Consider the following 8,679-nt stretch of genomic DNA (forward strand, 5'->3'; position numbering starts at 1 on the left):
CTTCTTGGCATAGAATCTATTAATTTTTTACATTGATCTACCATAATATTACTTCAAGCCGTTTCAATTGTAAAGTTCGTTTAAATTTTTGAACGAATAAATTTTAATATTTAATAATAAATTTTGAATTTAAATTTTGAAAACTTGTAATTTGAATCTTAAGATATTCGTTTGCTTCGATCAATTGCAATTCTGTTGATAAATCGAATCGCATGATCGTTTATTTTGAAAGTGGTGTGAGCCCATTTGCCGTAATCTGGCCGAAACCACCAATAATCAAAAACAAATGATAGCGAGCGTAATCCTATCCGATACAATACGATCGCATGTGAACAAGCTGTGTAAATGCGCTCTAACAACATTCTTGTAAATTATTAGTACCTTTATTAAGCTATTATTATTAAATTAATAATAATCAATAATAGTTGAACAATACTTAAATTAATAATAGTTTTACATTTCAAATAATTAAAATTTCACGAATTCTACAATTTGCTAATATTCAAAATGCTACAAATCCACTGATGAACCTGGAAAAATTTATTCGTCCAGTTAATTCTCCAAAAGACTATTCGTATAATGAACTTATATCCACACAACACAATGACAATTAAACGCACAAAGACGCGGACAAAACTAAATAGACCTTATCAGTGTTTTTCAATCGATGAAAACGCAAATGCTTGAATATTTCAATACAAAGGAAAACCAACTTACACCACGTTCAAAATAAACGCTCCATCACGTTGGTTGATCTTCAAAAGCCATCGAAGTGCAGAGCATCTCTCGTAAAATTCACTATCCGAGACAACACGGCCTCGCAAAGGGTTGAGCGTCACCGGACTAATGGGAAAACTAGCGTCCTGCGGCTTTTCGCTGTTAGATTAAAATATGCAAATAAGCTGGCCGACCTGTCGCGGTACCCTTTGCGGCCGCCACCCCCGCGAACAATCCCCTCGCCCCTTTTGGACGCCACAGGAAACCCGATACACGTATTCGCGACACTCGGTGATGCTCGCGGAGATTACGAGGCCGCCAAAATTACATTTTAATTTCATAGGTACACAGCTCCGCGGTGATTTTCGAGCTGCGTTTCGCGTGTATTTCGCTTGTGTTTCGTATTTGGCGGTGATCTTGGCGAACCATGTTGCGGATATAGCGTTACGGTGGTTAAACTTTGCGATATAGGTATGGCGTGGAGGAACTAAAAAGATGGATAAAAATTTGGGTAGTTGGAAATTTGAATGTTGGCGAATTTGAAGTTGAAGGAAGAACGTTTAGAATGATCGGTACTTGAAAGTTTGGATATTTGGAGAATTGAAAATTTGGTGATTTTTATACGTATGTTGAGAATTTTCAACGTTTGGAAATCTGAATATTCGGATAGACGTGGAGATTGGAAAGCTCGAATATTTTGAAAATTACGAGATTGCAAAGCTACGAATTTAGAGAACTCTACACGCACGTGTTTGTAACTTTGGGCATTTTTGGTTCACAGACTAGTTTAGTTTAGTTTCTTAATTTAGTGCGACAATAATGATATTTGTAATAGCAATAGTAAAATTGAATAAATACGCGTCGTGTGAGCAATTTTTGTAATGTAACGAGAAGATAATTGGATGGTTGAACGTTATTAAACGATTCATTTGTAGTAGATAAATTGGAGCAAAGGCGGATAATAATAGCGGTTGATACACGAAAATGAGTGAAATTCTGCGCCAGCTGACGAGATTTCACGAGCGAATGAATTGAACTACGGAAAGGTAAATTCGCAGAATCTCATTACGCTGCAAGTAGATTTGGAAATTTTTGACTTACGAATTCTAACTAAATTACATCCCGTGTGGCAAATAATTCTTACGCTTTTGAATTTCTCATAAATATGTGAAAATTCTGTCTCATATGGTTTGATATAAAAGTGCAGAAATTTCAAGTTTCTGAAACGCGACCAATTTCTGTCTTACCCATGCCGATTCAAAATAGCATATTCGTTACTTTGACGATAGTCCATCAAAATGTTTATACGCTGCTTCGTTAAAAGGACCATGTATCGAGACGAAAGTCATGAATTTTTCTTTCTTGATCTTTGTAGCCGGTACGTGGAGGGTGGAAAATGAAGGTTCTTCGAATATATCTGCTACCTGACCTTCTTTTCAACTTTATAACGATCCCTTCTTTTCGTCGGAACGGAAATAATCATAGAACTGTGCAGAAAAAGTTACAACGGTTATTTGGAAAAATGGGTTTATCGAGAGAATTATTGGAGCACGGAAGCGGCTTGTTAAAACAACCGATTTAACGAGCTACGTTATTCCAACTACTCTCCCTCCTTCTCTCTCTCCCTCTCTCGCTTACAACTGCATGAATATTTTAAATTCCGGGCAAATTTACCAACCGACATACACATTCGATATACTTGAAACAATTCATTCAGCCAACGAGTGATCTTCTATTCTGTATGTGATTTGCTCGTGAAAGCAAAAATCATTAAATAATTTCAACGTATGAAACGGAGATTACACGGAAAACACGCGATAAGTTCATTTTTCTTGATTTTCTGGTTTTGATGTTGCTTGCTGGTTGAAAATGGCTGTTTCGATACGACGTGCGAGCAACTTGTTAAATCCAGAGATACGAGCTTTTTCAAAATTCCGATATTTATGGAACTGTAGAGTAGATGTAAAAACTGACGGTATAGTTAATCTTATGTCAATACTTTTCAAGAACGCTGAAAATACATATTTAAGACCAAAGGAAAAGAAAAAAAAGAAACAAAATACACTGACGGTGCAGTAGCGAAAATTTCTTTTCAGCGAATGGAATTCAATGAATCGTATCGGTCAGCGAAACAGCGTTTGAAAAAACTGAGGATTCTACAGACTCCTCGGATTCTATTTTTATTCGATATTATCGATATTATATATTATATACACGTATATAATACTATTAACCCTTTGCACTCCTATATCGAGTGTGACTGAACATCAGTTTTTATCTCAGTAGCTCCTTTGTCGATTTCCATTCGACGTTCTTTCATGTTCACCTTTTTTTCTGAAACGTGCGAAAGAAAACCAAGATTGCATCCCGGAAATTATTTCAAGATATATCATACACTTAAAAATTACAAAATACAACAATAGTGTGAATAAAACTGGTATTTAAGTGAATGTGTTTCTTCCTTTATTTATTTAAATTGTCTTATTTTTTAGTTCATGTAAATTTCAAATAAAATACTTAAAAGCATTGGAAGCTGCTGCTAACGAAATTGAAATAAAATTCGCAGTGAAAGGAGGTTAATTGTAACCTGAAATATGAACCGACAGTAATGATAATTGTCTGTAAATTCTAAAAAATATATTGCAAGTTTGATCGATATATCGGATAAACAACAATTTAAAAAGATACGAATGAATATCGCAATCCATGTGCTTTTTCTTTTTTTTTCTTTTTTTTTTTCAAAAAGCGACAAGCTAAAACGTACACGATAAGCGCTTAATCGAAGGTGACAAAAGATGATTGTACACGAGTTTTCGAGTTTTCATAGGCGTAAATTTCAATGAAGAGCTCGTGACACGGAAACGATGGGGCGAAATTGGCCCGCTTATTGTTCGCGCGGTTCAGCTTAAGCGCGGCGATGTTAAAATAATTCGCGGAACACGCGCAATAAACGGACGTGGAAGAATTCCCGAGATAATGGTTGGTGGTCGACTGGGTCGGCGAAAAGTTTTATTATTTTTTAGAGCGGCGCGCTGGCTAAGCGAATCAGGAACTTTTCTAGGTCCAATAAAAAAAACTTTTCTCCTTTTTTTCACTACGGCCAAGTGCAATCCACGGCCAACTTTTTCTGTGACTAAGTGCGCACTGCAAAAAATTACGCAGCGACGACTCGAGGGAAAATTCCGGAATTAGGTATATAACGTTCAAACGGGAAACGTGTCCGACGATACAGGCCGCCCCAGAAACCGGATGCGTGCATTAAGCGCTTAGTCGCGAAACAGAACGAAGCATTTTTCCGACGAAACTTCTTAACGAGCGAATTCTCGTTTCATGTAGATCTGATTTTTTATTCAAATTATTTAACGACGTTTAATGAGCTTGTATCGCTGCATGCAAGAATCATGCGAAGCCAGTTGGTTCGTGTTAAACTCGTAAGAACCTGATTAAATATGGGGCGCAGTAATTCTCGTTCGCGTTTACTGGCGTGTCGAACAATAAAATTAGTGGAAGCGAAAATTAGTGGAAGAACGTGAAAATACACGCAACTGAATTTTTCCATGAAAGATACATATTTGCCGAAAAATAGGAAAAATTATTATTTTGACTATAGAGATAGATTTCGTATAAAAATAGTAAATACAATTCGGATGTTTACGTACTCGTAGAAAATTCAAAAATATTTACTAAAATGTACAAAACATACGCGATGGGCCGTATAAAATATTCAAAGCACACTACTAAATAATTATAGTTGCAATCATAAAATTTACTACAAAATACGTTTTTATATTTTTAATACAAAACTTTAGAAATAAACATTATAAACTTTCTTTAAATTCTATCGCTGCGTAATAATTCAAAAATGATATTCACACTGATAACCAGAGAAATATGAATTTACAAGAAATCCACGGTCTGCTAACAACATATTTATGCGCTGCTTTAAGAGAAAAGCAACGTGTTCGTTACTTGACTTAATTACTCTCGAATTCCAAGCTTCGCATTTCTCACCCTCCAACTGCCAATTTTTCCCTTTCCATCCAAACCCTTTTCCTCAGGCTCTTAATTCCGGTGTTTAACCAAACGAGAAACAGTTGCAGCAAATTCCAGATACCCTTTTAACAAGTCCATGAACCGATCCGTTTTCCGCGATATTTATCGAGGTAAATCGAATAACTTTCGCAGCGACCGCCATTGTCCTCGGTTCTCACGTTTCTCCGCTCTGCTTCCACTTCGAAACAACGTTTCAATCCATCCGCCGCCTTTCTCTCCACTATATCTCTTCGAAGTTTAATCGAGTTTTATCAGGAATTCCTTGGAAACGCGTAGACGACGATTAACGGCCGCCTTTGTCACGAACAAAGCAGTTCTTTCGCGGTTTTGCTGGGTCCTCTGTTCTTCCGGTTCGACTCCTGCGAGGCTGAACCAGCCGTTGCGGTCACTGGGCCGTCTATAGACCAGCAGAACGCTTAAATTTCACTACAGAGCAACGGTATCGCTTTCGTCAACGCTCGTAGGCCGCGTTTCATCCGATTTTCTTGCCTCTGCGTCCTCCAATTTCACCTCTTCGCTCGTTAAATCGCTTGTTCTCTGACGAGCACGAGGTTGGTCAACGTTCCACGGACGTTCCGCCAGTCCGAATCGATGCGGTCGATGCTCATGGGATCTGGTATTTGACGAAGGAAGCTGTTGCGCCACCATGACCACTTCCGGTGCTATGGGGCGTTATGGGGTCGTGGATCTTTCTGAGTGGCGCGAGGATAGCAAACAGCGTATCAGAAGGATACACTGACAGGATGTGTAAAAATATTAGGTTTAGTGTACACACGCATTGGTGAAATTATTGTGTTCGAAATTGCATTAACTATAATACTGTGGTGGCACTCGACAGTAACTACTACCGGACGATGGCAGCGCGGTCGTTAGCGCCTTTGGTTACGAACGTTTGGGACCCGGGTTCAAATCCCGGTACCCGTAGTCCGATTTTTCTTCCACGACATCTTAATGAGAAGAAAGCAGTAGTACCTCTCAGCGACCAGTATACCAGCAGCAGTACCTACCTCGGCCTATACAACAGCAGCAGCATAACCACGACCTATCCACCTCAATACTAAAATTCCTGAGTTTGCGTAATATTAACGTTCCTCCTCTCGCGAACCTTAAACGTACAGTCATTCGATATACAAAGAAACTTGTGGAGATTGGAATACCCGAGAAAATCGTCTAATATTTCCTGACATCGTATTAAGATTCTGACAGGAATTTCGCGGTTTCTACCGCAGAGAAACTTTCTGGCGTGGTTTAAAATGACCGGACGACCCTTTAATCGCAACGTTGAAAGCACACCTCGGCGGCAAACTTTGGCGAACAAAGCAGTGCGAGTAATTAAAAAACAAAAGCAACTGGGAAACTATCCGCAACCCGCGACTGTAACAGACTACGATTCCAGCCGCGAAACTTTCTCACCAAACTGTCAGCGTTTGTATCAACATTGTACTTTCTTTCTCGTTGCTTTATCGTATATTTTTCTTTTTTTATCGCTATCAGCCGAAAAGAAAACGCCGACAACGGAAGCAACGACGTGAAGCAACAATAACGACCACGACGACAATAACAAGAGACGCGTCGCGTTGACGAGCACCGGCGCAAAAAAGTGGGTCGTTAATTGGAGATCGTGGTTTGCAGCTGCTATTCGCGTGGCTCACCACGCGAGATCACCCACATTTTTCTTCCTCTCTATCAACCTTTTCCTCTCCCTTTTCCCCCGGATATCCTCGTCTCTCTCCCTCTCGTCGCATGTCATCGACGAGAAACGCTTATCCTCTCTCTCTCTTCTGCTCGCTCGTTCGCTCGTTTCTCCTGAACGTTTTTATTTTCCACCCGTTCCACGGACGACGAAGCCATCAGAGTCCAACTGCGTCGAACCCCGATCACCGTTGCTCGTCCGCTCAGATTATGATGACCCATCTACCACGGTCAGCTCGTCTAGTTTCGATTTATGGATAACCGATAACCGGATTCGTTCGTACTCTCTTCGCCACTAGCAATCGCCTCCACCACCCTTCGACCGGCCAGCAGAGCCTGTTTTTTACGAGCACGTCTCAATGGTAATCGCCGCGAAGCCATGTCACCGTCTTGTTTTTACATTTTTTTATCTTCCACGGACTGCTTCTAAGTGGTGCGTTGTTGCCGAATGAACTGTGGTACTCGAGGGTTGTTTCCATGGGGAGAATCATTTGGCAATTGTAGTAAATTGTCGGCAATATATTGCAGTGGAATTTTTGAAGGATGAATTGTGTTTATTGAAGACGAAGATGGTGGATTTCGATGCGTTTATGGGAAACTTGCGAAGTCGCAAGTATAAAAGAATTCGTGTAATACAGTACTTACATTACAGTACTATTACATTAAATTACAGTACTTGTTACTATACTTAGCGAGTAAAACAATTGTATGTACATAGATTCAAGTTTTAATTGTATTTATAAAAATATGAATTTCCATAAGAACATGTACAGTTCGTTAACCCTTTGCACTCCTATGTCGAGTGTGACTCGACATCAGTTTTTATCTCAGTAGATCCTTTGTCGAGTGCCACTCGACATTTTTTCATGTTCACCTTTTTTTCTGAAACGTGTGAAAAGTTTGTATCCTGGAAATTGTTTCAAGATATATCATACATTTAAAAATTACAAAATACAACAATAGTGTGAATAAAACTGATATTTAAGTGAATTTGTTTCTTCCTTTATTTATTTAAATTTTTTAGTTCAAGTAAATTCCAAATAAAACGCTTAAAAGCGCTGAGAGCTGCTGGTAACGAAATTGAAATAAAATTCGGAGTGCAAAGGGTTAATACTGATGTAAATTATTCTTGATATTCTCTTTAAGCCACACAGGGTAGATAAATACCTTTAAAGAAGGTGGTGTGCGGTCGTGAACGATTGGTAAGAAGTAGCTGGTGACACGTGTGGCTTCTTCCGTGGCTTGCAAGCTTGCAGCCACGTAATCCGCTTGGACGTCTACTGGACACTTCGCTCTTGTGAATTCTTTTTACGAACCCATGTTGTGCAGGTGATACGAGCTTGAAGTTAAAAACAGGGTTAAAATTGATCGCGACGTGGCACAGAGCTTCTTTTGTAATTTAGCGGTAGAAACTATTACGATATTACATCGGTAAATATTATGCGTTGCAACGTTCATTACAACAACATTCACATAACATTCTCTCTAATTACCCCTACACTCCAACCTCTCATTACGTATCCATCGATTAAACTTCAATGTTAATAATAAATCCAGTATCGCTGGTTTAAAATTGTTAAGGTCATCTGATAGAGGAACGCGTGGATGAATTTGTAATAAAATATATATTGAAGTAAGTACAAGTACAAGTACAGGTATAGTGTATGCTGATGCACATCCTCACTCTAGCAGTGTTACGTTACGATAGAATATGATAAGAAGCAGGTTGGTACATTTATAGTAAAGGACATTAGCAAAAAAATTAACCTTGGTGTGTAACTCTGGATGAAAGTTACAAGAAACAGCAATAAAAATCTATTAATTCTTTTTGCTTCATCAAATTCTATTTGTCCAGGTCCAGGTCGCGAGTATACAAAAGGAAAAAGATTTAGACTTATCCTACAAGTAATTACTTCAACATAAATAAATTTAATTATCAGTCCATTGACTTTGACGACAGCCAAAAACAAGCTATCACGACCTCTTGATCGACTAATCTTCCAACCATCCGCAACAAATTCCTTAAAATTCTGCGGGTATCTCCGCCATCGCATTCCACCACTGCGAAATAAATCAAAGAAACGACAAGCATCGTACATCGTGGCAATGGATCTACTTAGCAAACCATCGATACTATGCACGCAGTAGTATCGTTCATCGCGCTTCAATTCTTCTTCTGTCCCTCTTCTACCGCTACATGGTAGACATATAATAGCG

This window comes from Bombus terrestris, chromosome 7 (genome assembly GCF_910591885.1).
Source record: "Bombus terrestris chromosome 7, iyBomTerr1.2, whole genome shotgun sequence".
NCBI lineage: Eukaryota > Metazoa > Arthropoda > Insecta > Hymenoptera > Apidae > Bombus > Bombus terrestris.